At 33.3% G+C, this 17,624-nt stretch overlaps 1 protein-coding gene across 3 annotated transcripts in view; it reads right to left on the bottom strand.

Moving 5' to 3' along the window:
- The window catches only part of LOC126859036 (low density lipoprotein receptor adapter protein 1-like), a 65,516-nt gene that overhangs the window by 14,140 nt on the left and 33,752 nt on the right, over window positions 1-17,624 (bottom strand). The window lies entirely within an intron of this gene.

Here is a 17,624-nt window from a genome sequence, read left to right as displayed (position 1 = left end):
TGCAATGAAAAGAGATGCACTCAATTTAAATCAAAGTAAAATTATCCGTCAAATATTTTATTGTTTGAATCTTCTAAATAAAATACATTGTGATCCTGAAATTCGATTCGGGAATTTCGCATCGTGAATTTTGACTGTTAAAAAGCTGTGTTGAATTTACGATCATGGAGATAACACGAAAGTTGTTTTGCAAATTAATAGAAAATGGAGGAATATAAGAGCAGAAACCACTATTCTCTTTGCAGACATATAAATCCGATGGAGATAAATGTTACAGTGGACGGAAAGGGGGATGACCGATGTAACATTAGTTCAGGTTCGTGCAACCACATAAGCCAACCTCGTTGTCTGTCCACTTCGTGACAGGAATAGCCGCACGTGTGTTACAATAATGGATGCCCCGGGTGTGTACATCGTTCTCCAGTCCAAAACTTGTCGAATAGTTGCAATTCCGACGAGATTAATTGCGATGCAAAAATGTCAGACCGCCATTTTATGAAACTTGATTCAATAATGAAGTGAAAATGTTTAAATACGAAAAAATAGGATTATTTTGTTAAATAGGAGTATTTTTTTTTTTTTTACATAAAAGTTGAAACTAATTCATCACTTTCATCGACAAATTATACTTATTACAAAATAAAGCAAGGTACAATTCCCAAATCGATAGAACTTATAAGTATTATAAGGTAAGAAACAAAGTACATTTTGCTCTTTGATGTACGATAAAAGAGAAAAGTTCATAGAAAATTATGTGTTTTGGAGAAAGTTAAAATCAATCTAGCTAAAATCTCAAAAATCCTTAAAAAAAAAACAATTGTAACTGTTATAAAAGAAAAAGAATTGCATGTAATTATATTAGAACTGATTTTTTTATCGATATTTTTTTATATATTAATGACTCATTGATTTTTTTCTCTCTTTAATATAATGACCGTTAATCTTTTACAACATGGAATAATAAAAATGTAATAGGAAAGAAAATTCGCGAAATCGTTTTGTTACCGCGCGATTCATCTTTGTCGTAAGTCAACGGAACAATATAGTTGCTCGCTTGCGAGAAAGTCTGAAAGTTCGCGGACGAGTGTATGTACGTACGACATTCCTGTCGACTATGTACAACTTCACCCGTGGAACAATTTTGTAAAAGCGAAACTCGTTACCACTTTTGTGCCGGGGCGTATCGTGGCACTCGCGATCGAGAGAAGAAAATCGAGTCTCGCACGATCCCGTGAGCATCATTCCTACGAATATACGTGTATTCCTTTAGGGGAGTTAGGGGCTTCGCGCTACAATGTGTCAAAAGTTCTCGTGCCACCATGGCACGACAAATATATGTGATTCGACTTTCTCACTCTGACACGCGACTCTTCTCGCAAATCGACCGGAAAAATAAAAGCCAAAGTACAAATCGAGTAATCCGATAGAGGCCATCAATTGTGTCGCGTATAGTGTGTATCTAAAGTTTTTCTTTCAACTACAAATTCCACCATAAAGTTTGGGACAAAAGAATTTTATATTAAAATTTATTTAATTTTAAATATCTTAATAACATTTAAAATTAAGTTTTACTAGAATAAAACTGCATTTATATAAAATAAAATGAAAAACTAGATTTATTATGTTCACAGAAATATAATTTATTATAATTTTTATATTAAAGATTATTTTTTATATTAAAGATTATTTTTTTTAAACATTGACATTTATATTATTATGTATAACGAAAGAAAGCAAACTTTGATTAATTCGATTTAAATAGATTATTTTTGCAACGTGAAATGTATGTGCATATATGAAATGCACTCGCGATTCGTCGTTGGCGAATAAAAACAGACAGTAGACGTTTCCGTAAATCGAGAAATGCGGAAGACATGAAAGTGCAGGAAACGCGATCGCCGCCTGGCCCATTTGTATCAATTTGTCAATGAGCACTTCTTGCGTATTTTTTTTCTTCCGTATCATCGACTATCAATCTTTAACAATCTTCTAACGTCCGGAGAGATTCTCACTCGATTTCGCGATAAAAGCGGATAAAAGCTCCGAGCAATTTCTTCGATAAACGTCGCACCGCGAAATGCATCTTAACGTACCGATATCGTGATTGCGAGATGCATCATATCACATGTGCGTATAGAGTATAGATGAAAAGATATCTCATATTAAAATTTATGATAAAGTGGCTCTTCCAATAAATTTCTCGTCTTAGAAAAATTAATTTTAAAAATATTATAGTTTAAAAAAAAAAAAAAAAATTCTATTCAAGAAGATATACTAAATTTCAGATTTCTTATTTTTTAATTTTTGTTTTCATGCATTTTTATACACATCAGATGTGCATGTAATTTTATATATGATATGCACTTGGAATTATATAGAATAATATTTTTAATACATTTTTAATAACATGATAAATATTGAAATATTAAAATTTTAAATATAAAGAATATTTTAACATTCTTTATATTATTTTTTAATGCAGATTAAATGTTAATATATTTCATGTATATTTTTACATTATAATTTATATTATGTTCATGAACAAAGAGCCGTTCAATGTTAACATGGCAGATTTTAAACCGCGGTACGATAAATTTAACCGTGCCGCGAATATATTCCATGGATGTTTCCTTCGATAGAATAAAAAGAATTGACTTCGGAGCCGATCGCGCAACGAGTATTTTAATATTTCAACGGTCGCGTTGACAGGGCACTACGTGAAAGCCATTCTGCGCGCGACGCCGCTGACGGAAACGCAGCACCATCCGGCTGAAAATTTATGCCTAACCATACCACCCCCATCCGGCGATGCAACGCGGTATGGAAAACCGATATATGTGTGCCGGTGAAGTTCCATTGCAGAAAAGGTAATCGAAGCAACGACAGACGCGATGAGAGCTTTCAAATATTATTTTATTATCGCTTCTATAATTTTTAGTAGTACAAGTTATCAATTTTTTAAACAAATTTGTAGCAAATAAATTTTTGACTCATTTCTTCCTCGATTCCTCTTTGACACCCAACGTATAAGGCTCCTACGGAAATTTATGAACTATAATAAGAACGATGTTACCATCGATAACATAAATTTTACGAGCACTTTGATGTAAGAGTATCTCGCCGATCTAAGTGTTTTCACGCGGAGAACACTTCGGAGGCACGCAGTTTCCACGACGAAATGGAAAGATCTTTGGTCCGAAGAATTCTCTGTCATACTTTGCCCGGCAGCAAATCGTTTCTCTCTATCTTTTTATTTCTCTCTCTCTTTTTTTTCTATCTCTCCCTTGAGCAAAAGCAATTTGTGGGGTGCTTTTCCCGCTTCGGACGCGGACTACGCGAAATTGGGCCAATTACTTGAAGTTTTTTCAGCAATTATTAAAACGACCGCGGAACGGCTGAGTTTGGAAAAGAAATTAACTATCCAAGAAATTGAGAGAAGGTAAGAGAGAGAAAGAGAGAATGAGCGTATTTAGAAATCTAATTTTTACATTCGACAGATTTATTCGCGTTCACGTGGTTCCGATTCACTGGTACTTGGCGATACGTTTGCATCGTAAAATCAGTGGCGTGATGGAAATAAAAGACCCATATCCGGGGTATAAATCTCCCTTAAATAGAGACAAAAAAAAATCGATTTAATCGTGGATTCGTTGACCGCGAATAAAATCTTCGTCGGGGACCTTTCAGTGCGCGGTCGTGCCGGTCGATTTTATTTCTACCCTCACTTGACTTCCGATCTGATTTGTCCCATGTATACGCGCGAGGTTAAACGCGGAGGAAATTTTGTTCCTCAAGCTTGTTGCGCACCAACGAGATTTTTCCTCTCTCACGTTCAATACATATCGCTGGAGAACGATAGGAATGGAATTGATGCGCCCTTTCTCTTTCCTTTTCTCGCTATCTCTCCGCGTGAGTTTTCTTGCGAATCCACGAATGCAATCTTATCGATGCAACGAGGAACATCGCCGCAATTCTCGACGCTCATGTATACATAGTGTACGTAGATTTGTTTCTTTGAAAAGAGATAGATTAGATTGCAAATGGAAGACGATCTATAATAGCGAGACATTCAACAATAAAGAGATACTAGAGATATTTTACGCACAATGTGTCCCTTAAATCTTCTTTGAACGTTGAAGCGTGTTTTCAGACCATTAAGCTTAACAAGCTAAAGGACTATTGAGTTTGACGTTAAAAGCTAGTTTCTTGAAAATATTGGAATTGGACATTTTCTTTTTAAAATATATAGGTGGAAAAATGTTCGTATATTTTTTACACGTTTAAAAACTTTATTGAAAGATATGTGCGCTAAGATAGTTTAAAAAAAAAAAAAAGTTTTTCCAGTTCTTCTTGGCACACGAGATTATCGGCGGAATTAAATGCCCTCTGTTATCGGTGCTCGTTAAGAGAGATATATACGATAATTTTATTGCGCGGTAATCAATGGATATCGCGTGCTGCGAAGGCAGAAAATTGAGAAAAAAAGCTAATGCGACGTTCTAGCGAACGAATCGCTATTGCGCCCGTAACGGCGATTCACCATAGGATTTCTATTGAATACGGCTTTCCATCCGGAGAGCTGGGCGCATATCCATATCGGTTACGCGCTTTCATTCGTTTCTCCAGTCCGCGACACGTTACTGCTGCCGGATATTTCTTTTCTCCCCGTACGCACGCCGAATATTTCTCTACGTGAAATCACAACTAAATTTCATCGTTGCCACCGATAAAATTCGACGATATGAAATTATTGAACAGACCATTCCTTCCCCTCGCGTCTCTTTCAACCCACAAAATTGCGAGTGCACAAACGCGAAAAAGCATCCAATTTTCAAATGTTGATTGAATCTATAGATAGAATCTAGTTTTAATATCTTCAAGTAAAAACATCATCAATTAATTCTAGTTTTAATATAAACATCATCAATTAATTCTAGTTTTAATATCTTCAAGTAAAAAACACCATCAATTAATTCTAATGTCTCAATTAAAATCTTGTTTAATCATAAGTCAGCTGAAAATATAAAACAAAATAATTGGATTAATTTTGGATAGATATTATTTTAACAAAAATCCTTAAACATCATGTAATTATCAACATATTTAAAACCAACAATTCAGATGAAATACAGAAAACATATAATTAAGTTATATAAAATTATCCAGTGTTTTCTTATACTTTTTTCAAAATTAATTTTCATGTTATAAATCCTTAAGAAGAAACATTATTTTATTTTTTAATAAATTCACCTCGATAAATGAGAAAAACATCCGCGAAAACATTCGTGCCATTTTATGCATGCAGTCGAATGTGTTTAGAGCAGGCTGATAGGAGTCCCGAACTGCATAGTAATCGTGTGCAAACGCACGAGCATAAACAATGCAGCCGCACCGTCTAGTTGGAGAAATTAAATCGGCGAAAATTCGCCTCCAAGTTGCGCTCACACGCAATAAAAATTTCCCATTTTCCTTAATAGAATTGTTTACAACGAGTAGTAGCAAAAGAAAAAAATGCAATATCAAGGTTAAATTCTTTTTTATCTTGGAAAGAAATGAAGCATTCCAAAAGTCACACTTTCTCTCGCATTTTCTTTTTCTGGCATAAGATCTATTATTTTTATATAAATCATTATTATAAGATATATATATATATATATATATATATATATATATATGTGTGTGTGTGTGTGTGTGTGTGTGTGTGTGTATGTATACATTTCGCGACTTTCTTTACAAGCGTGCGGAAAAATTATTATTCGAGAAATAAAATTTTTTTTTATATTCCAGACAATAAATGGATCGCGATTTTATTCCGTCGACTACAACTATCACACCGAAGAACAATTTAGATTTTCAAGGCAATGCGATTTACGAAGCTCGTATACAATTTATATGGAATTTAATTGTCTGTTGCAAAAGAAAGAAAAATATCTTTATTTTATAGGCAAAATACAGCTCACAATCAGTCTACAATATATGTTCCGAAGAAATTTCCGCTTGACGAGCAAATGTATGAAGACAAAGAGCTAAGGAAAATTGGACAACTTATTCAAAAATATTGTCACTGGGCTTCCACATCCGAAATTAGAGTTCTTATTTTAATTCGACTTTTTCTCAAGGGAGTTCAAAATATTTTTAATTATTGTGTAATGTAACAGAGACATTGGCAATTTATTACTAGATCTTTTTAATCAAGATCTTTTCGAGAAACACCAGAATCTTTGTGGAGGTTTTCCATTTGAGCGCACAGTATCTTGCAATGTTTCGCTCTAATCGAAATTCTAAACGAAAGGGAGGTTTCAGAATCGAGCTTCTCGCAGTTACGAGCTGCATCGATTCACGTGACAGCGAAGAGGCGAATCGCCACCCCCGACTAAAGAACGGAGCTCAATAAACTTGAGATCTTTATTTCCGGCGATACGGGGGATGAACCCCCGTGAGATACATCTAACTAGTGGGCTAGCAGTAAAACCGCACTTTACTCGAACGAGGTGATGGCGGTATAGATGTCACGTTTTATTTATCTCCACTAGTGAGAGTGACTTACGTTTCGCACACAATATTTCTTATTCCATAATTAACAAAACAACAAAATGCTTCTCGTATAATCATGAATTAAATTAGTAGCGTACAGATATAAAAATATTTAGTTTTAAATTTAAATAGATTGCATATCGTCAGTTAAGAATACGATTAAAATTTAATCAAATAACAGTAACGTAATATAAATGATGAAATTAAACAAAATATTTTTTAAATTCTATATATTGAATAAAATAAGAGAAAAAAAATTAAATTAGACAGAAAAGTAATAAAGAAAAAGGTGCAAAAATTATTTGTAAGATCGATTTTATGAATTGATCCAGAAATCCAATATTAAAATGTAATATGGAAAAAGATTTTTAGCGTGGAAACGTGCTCGGCATATAATCCATTCTCTATCCATTTCTTAGATAGAATTATCTCGTCTCCGTGCTCTCGATTCGTAGATCAACGGCATTTCTCACGATAAAGGCATTCATAGGTTTTTCCACCTCATAAACAACCGCGCGCGAGGAAGCTGTAATCGCGTTTGCATATTTACGTATCACGATTCTCCGATAGCGAAATGCGCAATTTTTCTGGCTATTACGCGCGTAGCTGAGATTCGTGTAAAAGCACATCGATGTTTATATGATCCCGTGATATCTGAGAGAAAAAGTTAGTAAGGGGAAACTTCACTTGGCCTGGATTGATTAATGCATTTGCGAATAATAATAGTTCCAATTTTTACTCTTTTGAACTTTTTAAATTCTAATATATCATTCCAAGATCGAAATATTTTGCATTTCTTTTGAATGAGAAATTTTGCAATTTAAATATACAATAATTTCTATAACTAGAACGAGAAATATTGAGCGATGTAATAGCAGCAAATTAGCAATTATCAAATTAGCAAATTAACAATTAATTATAGCTGAAAAAATAAGAACAGAAATAAATGGAAATAGTTTCAGATTTTTTTCTTTTTTCTTTTTCAAAAAATCAGACCATTGGTATAAACAAACAGATCATCATAATGAGAATGACGAAAGCAATCGCCCACATAATCTCAAAGGAACAGCCTGCCGATTCATTTGAAGTACGGTAGCGTTGTTTTAGCCAAGCGAGCGTAAAATATTCATGGCTTTTTCCAGCTCGTAAATCCGTAACCCGCGTATATCCGCGGGGATCGAAGACCGGATTTCGGCGCATAAATTATTTGCACGATATAATATATATATATATATACGTGCAGTATCATGTGGATACCCGAGAAACTTTTAATTGTGAAACTTTGCATTGCGCGCCATCGTACCGGCCACCGTATATTCGCACTCTCGTGTTTTCATTAATTTAGAAAATAAGCGAAACGGCCATATCGTGAAACGCTATACGGCTGAATGCGGCTGAGATGAACTACTTATTTTTCCCATTGCTCGAAAAACAGGGCAAAATATACGGAAAATGAATATAATAAATATCATATTATAACCATTAATAAATATCATATTACGATATTCATTATATTCTTTGTAAAAAAGAAATATGAGAAACATTTTTTTGAGTGCTAATAAATCTATTTATCAACGAATGTATCTCTAATTCCTAATAAAATTTAATTAGATCGCAATTATTATAATTTTTTTTATTTTTTAATATCAAAATGATGAAAATGGAGCATCTGTAAGATAGAAAGCAGTGATTGAGGATTAAAATTTAGAATGAGAAGCGGCACAGCGAAACGACAACTTGTGCAGTTGTGGAGTTGCAAGCAGTGGTGGAACAACTTTTCCTTTCTTGAAAAGAGTTTTGACGTGACGGAAACTGCGCATCTTGATTTGCCATTCGCCGTCATTCATTTGGTAGTATCTTAATTTTAACGGCTTTTTGCAGTTTCCTTCTACTCTTTATGAGATTATCATACGGGAAGGAATAATGGATGGCTTATGCTTCGCCATGAGTGTCGACTTCTCCATGGCAAAGCACACGCTTTTGCCTACTCGATACGTATTAGTTGAAAGAATGTTTTGTCATTTGTGTCTTTTGTGCAAATATAAATCAATTCGAAACGATAAAATCCAAAAAGCTTTACCCAACAATAAATTCCCAAGAGGCATTTTCACTTCGAGAAATATAAGATTAAAGGTAAAAAGAATAAGATAAAAAGAATATTGAAGAAATAAAAAGAATATTATTGAAGATATTATTGAAGAGAGAGTTCATTCTTTTCCAATTAATAAATTATTACCGGATGACAAGTATAAGAAAGAGAGAGAGAGAGAGAGAGAGAGAGAGAAATCTGAATATTTTAAATAAAAATATTTCTATTAAAATATTCTCCAATATTATTGATATTGAAAAATAAAAATTTGCAAAAAAATAGAATTTTTTTTTTTTTAATAAATAGATTTTTTTTCTAGATTGATCGTGGAATAATTGAAAAATGTTCCAATTTAAAGATGAATTCAAGGAAACTAGGATCAAAATATATATTCTGTCTACTGAATGTTCCATTTGTAGACAGAATACCGCACCAAATCGATGGCCGATACATCGTTCCTACGCAGAGTGCTGCAACGAGATAAGGAATCCTCAATGCCGTACACTCGGCATTCTCGCCCTAGTAATAGCGTCTCTCCGAAACGATGTCTCTGCACTTCTCTTGATTATGTAAGCGGAACAAGGACGAGCGTGCATAGCCACAAGCTATGCCGAGGAACGCGCATCTCCGCTTCCTCTCGCTGGCGCAAACTTTTTAAAGTCACGTTACCGACTAATTTCGTTCGCCTCGAGCGTAAAAACAACGCCCGCAACTAATTAAAAAAAAAAAAAAAAAATTGCAACAACGACGACAATATTACGGAGCTTAGTCTAGTCTTTCGGTACGTCTCTGTACATTTTAAAAGAAATCTAAATTTTTTATAAACCACTTTCTTCTCTCTCTCTTTTCGCAGAAATGATCTTGCGCAAAGTTCTATAAGTTCTACAAGTATTCTTGAATGAAAGCGATAACAATAAGATATTTTTACTGAGTACATGAATAAATTGCTTCTTAGTCATTAGTCTAATATTAATACATTCTCATGATTTTTTTTTTCATTTTTATTGAAAATATCCTTTTGACCGTATTCCATAATATCAGACATAATCAATCTAAATTTAATTTCCAATGAATTTGATTTCAAAAAAATGTTGGCCATTAAAAAAATAATAAATAATAAAGGATTGGAGAAAGTGCTTAGAGTTGAACTTGCCTTAAGAAGAAAACAATTTAAAGAAAAAATTTAATAATGATCATTAATGGTAATAATTATCTTTTGTATATATGTTAGTTTTTTAGTTTCAAGGTATTTAAAGAAATTTTATTCCCCCTAAAAAATAGACTGCAAGGGCTTTTACTAGTGACCGCTACTTTTATTGTTCGTTTGACATAGCGCAAAAAGCAAAAGAAAAAGAAATGCTGTTGACGGTGCATAGTGATGTAATAGAATGAACTTTTCAAAGTCGCATTAACGATCCATTTAATTGCACTTGTGCAGTAAAAGCGAGCTGCGTTCTTTTGGCGAATAATTAAAAAATACATATTGCGAGCCTCCCAAAGTAAGGCCATGTCGAGGGAAATTTTCCGCGAAATTTTTAGAAAGAAACGGAACAAGTATTGAGAAAAATATAATTCATTTTATAACGCTTATAGTAATAATAATAATAATAATAATAAAAATTATATATATGTATGTGTAATAGAAAATGAATAATAAATTATATTATCAAAAAGATTATATATACTAATTTATAAATACTAATTTATATAATATATATATTTATATAATTTATTTATATAATAAATAAATATAATAATTTATATAATATATAATATATAATTGTAATATATAATATATTACAATTTATAAATATTTGCTAAATAAAATTACATTGATAAAGTGTTTATCAAAGCTATTACTTTACTTGTATACGTTAATTTAGATTTTTCTAACAATTCATAAAAAGCATGTTATTTTTTAATAAGTATCTACTATTATCAATTTAATAAGTTACTAATAAAGATCGCATATTTTTATTATTTATATTATATATCAAATATATTTTACAAATATATGTTAGATACAAACGATACACATATATAGAAGAATAGAATAAATGTTTCCGGGTATTTTTTTCTTTCGCTGTTTTGTCTCTGCCAATATAAAACGCGTTTTGCCAAGTTATCCTCCGCGAGAATCGGCATTATTGTAATGTCCGTTCTCGGACAAATGCGACAGATAATTGGATCGAACTTGCGTCGGGCACTGACGCCGAGTCAAGTTTCGCCGCTTCTATTTCACGAAAAGTTCGTGTGTCGACTGTGAGAGAGAACCGAGTCCGTTCCGGGTTTTGTGTCTGTTTCCATGGATTTAGCGATCCACGAATAAAGGACGGTTGAGAAAGGAGGAAGGAAGGGGAAAGAAAATGCCTCGCCGTATCCCTAGGGATTTATAGGAAATATCCCACAGTTGGATAATTAATCCCGCTCTACGGAGTGCAACGTTCAACCGCATGCTCAATTTAAGGATATGAAAGATGCAAAACACGAGTCGCGGGAAGTTTCGACCTTATTCCGGATTAAAACGGAGAACACCTTACCGGTATATATGTATACTGTTCTTTTTTCACGGGACCCGCGCGACCTTCTGTTCTCGCGAAAATTGTCCCTAAAATATACAGTGGCATGGAAAATATGTCGCGCTTTCTTTTTACAACCGAGCTGTGTCGGAACATTTTCATCGAGAGATGTAAAGTACGATGTAAAGATCAAAAAGTAAGAAAATATGAAATATTGTAGTGGCGGTTAAATACATTAAAATCTATCCATTTTTTTTTATAATTATTTTTTTATGTTTTCGCATATTGAATCTGTTTTCTTTTTATTTAAACAAAAATAAAAATATAAGTTTCATAGTTAAAAGAGATATAAATATATTCATGTTGCCCATTTAGTTATTTTTCTATTCTAAACAGATCAAAAATTTATATTCGTTTTTCATATTTCTCTTTTTCCGCATTAAAAAAAAAAAAAAATTTCAGGACAAATTTTATTTTCTTCTGAAGAGCACAGGATCTTAAAGTATATTTAATAACTTATTTCAGTCTTGGATAAAATATGCCATTATCAAAATACATCCGCTTTAGCGAATACGTGATCTTTCATAACGTTTAAAAGATAATAAGATTTTTCACGAATTCATGGCCAAAATGCTCGAAGGAAGGATCCAGCTGTTATTAAGATCAAGCTAAGTTGTTGCTACGCGAAAAAGATTTTCTGGATAAAAACGTCAATTATCGCGATTGAGGAAGGTCAGAAAGGCGTCGGAAAGATATTTGGAATCCGGAAAAGAAGATAAGATATTTTCAGGACTTTGAAAAAACCGAATCCGAGGGAAGAATTCGCATGAGCGAGGGAAAACTCGCTATCCGATCACGTTCGCAAAATTTCGTTGTTCTTTCGAAACAGAAGAATCTTTTTTATAAAGGAAGCGTTAAGTTCTTTCTCTTTCTTTCTCTCTATCGATAAGGAATTCCGAAAAAGAAAGATCGTCCTGGGAACGACGAAAGATCCTCGACAATGCCGGCGCGAGAAGCAATTTCTCCTTCTCCTCGTCTTGAGGGGACAATACGAAGAAAAGGATTTTCTCCCGTCTATTTCCCCTTTGAGTTCACCTTCCTGCCGATCGAACGGTACCTTCGTCTCTTATTGCCGCACGTTACCGCCACAGGCGCTATTTCGGAACGGAATTACGAGCGATCGGTCGGAAATGAGTAATCGATCAGGCGCATAAGCAAGTAAATGAACTTTCGCGTCTAGTTTTGGATTTGCGTAATTAGCAGCCTCGAGCAGTGTGTATAATCTATCCGATCGATCGGATATATATGTATATATATATATATACATGTACATGTAAAGATCCTTACACTAGATTAGTATTAAAAATGATACAATAATGCACAACAATGTAGATGCAATTATTATATATATAAAATCTATTTGATTAATTAAAGATAAGAGAATATTCTCGTTTATTTATATCTTAAGTGTACAAAATATTAAATCAAATAAATTAATCTGAGATATTTTTCTAAAAAGTAAACACTTGTATATCTAAGTCTATGTTTGAATTTAACTTTTGCAAATTTCGAAAGAAAAATTCGGTTAATAATGATTTTGAAAGATTATTGTTAGAAAAATTTCGCCTTGTCAGATGTAACTAAATCATCAATCTTCATTTTATTTAATAATATGATATTTAATAATAAAATATTTCACTGATAATGAAGAAGTAGCGAAAGAGAGTATTTAGTCAAACTTTCCCTAAGAAAAAAATAATAAGAAAAAGCTTAATCAATTTTTTGTTTTAATTAGATTCTTCTTGCATCTTGATACGCGCTAAATTCAATAATTATTAAGCAATCTATTAATTCGTCTTATCGCAAGAAAAAATCGCACGTTCACTCGACTGTCACAAATCATCCCGATCGTCTCCATATTGCCGAAATAAAGCGCTAATCTTTTACGCAAGTAAAGAACTTCATTTCGCAAATGAGAAAATCCAAATCGATCTAACACTCGTGATCTAATCGCACATGGGACAAAGTTTCCTCCAGGCCAAGATGAGAGTCGATTAAAGCTTCGCGCCGACATAGAAAAGCTGCAATCGGAAATGAAAAGCCTCGGCTGAGCTTCGACGGAAAGTCGGAGTCAGTTTTCCAAAACACTTCCCGTTTGCTCGCCGTTCTCTCGGCTTTGTCGAGCGGCTTAAGAAGCAAAAAAATCCACCCCCGGTATCTCTGCGCGAACTCGCTTTAACTCGAATGCACTTTAACCCTTCACGCTTCGCTCCACACGCTAGCTTTTCTAGACGACCAGGCTCTGCTTTTGTCTCGCTCTTTTCAACCCCCGAGGCTGCGCAAGATCCGTTAAATCGTTCTATCTCCCAGCCGCCAGAGCTCTGGGCTCTACCATCTTTTATTTCAGGTCGCCATAGAGAAGCTGGAACAAGAGTTATAGCTCTTTGTCGAAAGTACATTAGCATTGCTAATAATAGAGAATGAGAATTTGCAATGAATTTAGAATGAACTCTTTGCCTCATACGAAAATTTGATGAAAATTTATGCCAATTTTTTAACATTTTATATGATCCAAATAATATAATATCTTTAACTTTGTTTCATCGAAATTGAAACTTTAAAATAAATTTATAATAAATTTTAATATAATTTTTTTATGACTAATAGGAGATATAAGATAGTTTAGAAACATTTTGAGAGAACATATAAGAGATCTTGGCGTTTTTATAATTTAATAAAATTATAAAATCTATCTTATAAACGCTATTAACATTATTATAAAATGTATTTATTTTTTATAAGCGAACAAAATTGAGTTTAATATTGTGGAAATAAAAAAAAATTATGAAAATTGCGTGTAGATAATTTTATATTTAAAAAAAATATTATTTCAGCATTATATGTCTATACATTAAATGTCTGAATTTCCCTTAGTGTGATAAAAAAAAGAAAGAAAAAGAGCAGCTTACTTTTATTTTTTTAATCAAGCAAATTTACTTTTAAATTTATGTTTACGTGTTTCATGAGAGAGAGGGAGTTTCTTTTTCTTCATTCTTCTATTTAATCCAGAATTATTTTTACATTAGCATGTCGAGAGATGTATCCCTAAAAAGTCCATAGTTATCTATACATCCTATATATGTATAGCTATCTATATATTCTATTCATAACTTTTCTTCGAAATATTCATTTAAAATATATTTTTTTGCTTTAATTCTGTCACGTCTTGAAAAAAAAAAAAAAAACAACACATGATATATGTGTTAGACCTTGCGTATAATTATATCTCATATATATTCCATTCTGATGCACTACTTCATAAGTATTGAATAGTGCAACTACTAGTACTGTAAGCAGATGAACGTTCCTTAAATATCCGTTTGCTCGAACGTTATAATCTACTCGAACATTCCGAAATAACGACTTCTGAAACGGCACAATGCGCCGCTTTGTCGAGGCATTCCTCCTGGGGTGAATCTATATGTTCGCCAGACACATTACGATATTACTCGCGTGTAACGCATAGAAACGCTCCAAAAGCGGCAAGTTAAATCCGCAAGTATGTTCCAACGAAGGGACCCTAGTTCGTAGGGTTGCGAACCCGGGCTTTGTTGGCGAGATATGTGCTCGAGAGGCAACCCGACCTCCCTTCCGCTCTTTCAACCATGTGTTCCGTAACTCCGTCCTCCTCCCGTGTTTACGACCCTGCAGCATGAGTTAATAAACGCCCCTTGCGTCGTCTCGCTTTGCGCGAGCACAAAAAAGCACGTTTGTTTTTAGATTGTTTGATATATTCTAATTACATCAGATATTGACTACCAAAAATTCTCCCTTATATTCCATTGTTTTCTAAACGTTGACTCAATTGCTAAACCAATTTATTATTTAATGTAGTAATTTAGAAACATTTTAGCATGTAAGACATGCCAATGCTTTTATAATTTAGCAACATTGCGGAAAGTGGAATCTTAAGACTACTGATATCTAGACATTTTTATTATGACGATATTAATGAAGTTGGAGAATGATCAAAGTAGTTTCAACGCAGACAGCATATGATGAAAAATGGAACAGATATAAAAATAATCGTGAAAATAGCTTTATTTTTATTTACATAATAGTATTTTTATTTTATCTCAAGAGTTGTATTTTCAAGATAATATATTATTTTATTATGCAAAATATCCGAATTTCTCACACATGACAGAATATCCAGATTTCCTTCAATAAAAAATAAATAGTTTATTTTTATGAATATCAAGCAAATTTACTTTTAATTTTACTTAAAGTGTTTATATATATATTTTCAAAAATTTATTTACATATATATATATATATATATATATATATATATATATATGTATAAGATTAAAATATCCAAATAATCCAAAGTTATTACTTTTATTAAAGCATGTCGAGATGTTCCTAACGATAAGTACAACAAAATCGAGTAAAAGTAGATGCAAAACCATCTCAAGTCGAATTCTTTGGTATGTATATTTTTGAGAAATAAAAATTTATTGAGAAAAACTATTTCTCTCTCGTACTTTCTTTCTATTATCTTATCGAAACTCACGTATAGTCATCGCATATTCAAAGCTTGCTTTTCCATATCTATTCAATTTTCTTTTCATATCTTTGCTAGTCATATTCAGTTCACTCCGAGTATCTAGCTAACAACTCTACCTTCGGTCGCAAGACCGTTCCTTCGCAGAACTTTCCTTTTATAGAATATCATCTTCTCGGTGATGCGCTCGGATCCGATCCTCTTATTAATCATGTTCGAAGGACATGCTGGCGCAAGGGTCGAGTGTAACTCCAACGAATTAATCCTAGAGGGAAACGCGACAGCAAGGACTCGCGATGAAATCCTATTATGAGGGACAGATTACTTCTGCGAGGTATCGATCCTGAGCACTCTAACGTGACGTATCAAAGCCTCTCGGCTAATTCCTGCCTGTTGGTTGGTTTGCAGACAAACATTGGACCAAGTCAGTCGTACGAGATGTGAAAAATAGTGAAGAGATTGACAAACGTTAAGAAAAAAGATTCGACAAACATGAGATTACATTTCATTTTTTTTATAATAGTTTTATTTTTTAGATTGATAAGTATATTTTGCTGATTACATTTTGATAAGCAAATTAATAGCAAAATTTTAATTATTATACTTATTATTCTTGATTTAATTTGAAATTGATTTAATATATGTTTGCAGAACTTTATTTTGATACAGATTTTATTTTGATACAGATTTCACGTTGAAATGTGTGACAGATTATTTCATGTTAAAAAGAAACAAGAAGAAGAATAAACAATAATCAAAAAAATTAAAAAAATTATTAATTTTAATTAACATTATTATATCGAAAAATCATCTATCACAGATATATTATTAAAAGGGAAAGATGAAAATTTAATCGGGATTCTTAGTAGGATTTAGTTTACTCAGAGTTTCTCCGGAGAGCTCACCTTGAATATGTTTGCAGATACAACTCCATAGACGGGGAACAGATAAGAATATCAAGCTCCACGAGAGTAAAACAGTAATTTCTCCATGTGCCGTCATCAGAAGATTGTCCCGATATATTCGGGCGCGAGTTCTACTGTATCATTTCCGGTTATACTGGCGGCATTACTAGCTAACATTTGTTCCAGTTATTTCCAGCCGGTGTTACCGCAACTCGCCGCGTTGTAATGAGATTACAAAGCGACGGGATAAAAGCCCAGAACCCTTCGCTCGTGTTCCCGCGGGATTAACGTAATCCCGTAATATACGGTAAATTTACCCGGCAATCTTTTATTTCAACAAAAGAAGAGATCCGGTGTGAGAAGATCGTGGAAGGATCGGTATGCGTCATGGAATATTGCGCGAAGATGTTGAATTTGGCGAAAGTTAGCTTATCGTATATGCAAATAAATTTTCGACAAAGTTACGTTTGCATCTTAAATAAATGTTGCCATTCTAGCATGTATTAACTTCGTATTGGTGTTTCTACTTCAACTTCTTAATTTATTCACTGCAACTTAGAGAAATTGAATCAAAAACATCCGTATTGATTAGAAGCCAATCTTACTTATCTTAAATGAAAATATTCTTCTTACTGCGCTTCTTTTTATCGCATATATCATGAAATAGTCTGTTTTTAATGTAGGTATATAAGTTATGTACACGCAGTTCGAGTATTAAAGTAGCAGCCAAAACTTTACAAAATTTCCTGAAAAGAACATTTATGTTCTCTCATGTTCTAAAAGAATGTCTGAAAAGAAAATGCGCTCTAACAGAAAAAAAAGCTATCTCGCGAAGTCGACAAGATCGATAGAATCTTTCCAGGCATACCAAAGTAGCCTGGTCTCTCTTGTGGCAGTTTTATTCGTTCCTCGATCTCGCCTCTGTTTGCCACAAAAGACCACGAAGAAGAACTTTCCGGGCAAAATTGAGCCCGCGATCGAATCGGAAAGAAGCAAAAATATCGGGAATG

Source organism: Cataglyphis hispanica, chromosome 1, assembly GCF_021464435.1.
Source record: "Cataglyphis hispanica isolate Lineage 1 chromosome 1, ULB_Chis1_1.0, whole genome shotgun sequence".
Lineage (NCBI taxonomy): Eukaryota > Metazoa > Arthropoda > Insecta > Hymenoptera > Formicidae > Cataglyphis > Cataglyphis hispanica.
The sequence above is the reverse complement of the archived record's forward strand: the minus strand, read 5'-3'. Positions and strand labels throughout refer to the sequence as shown.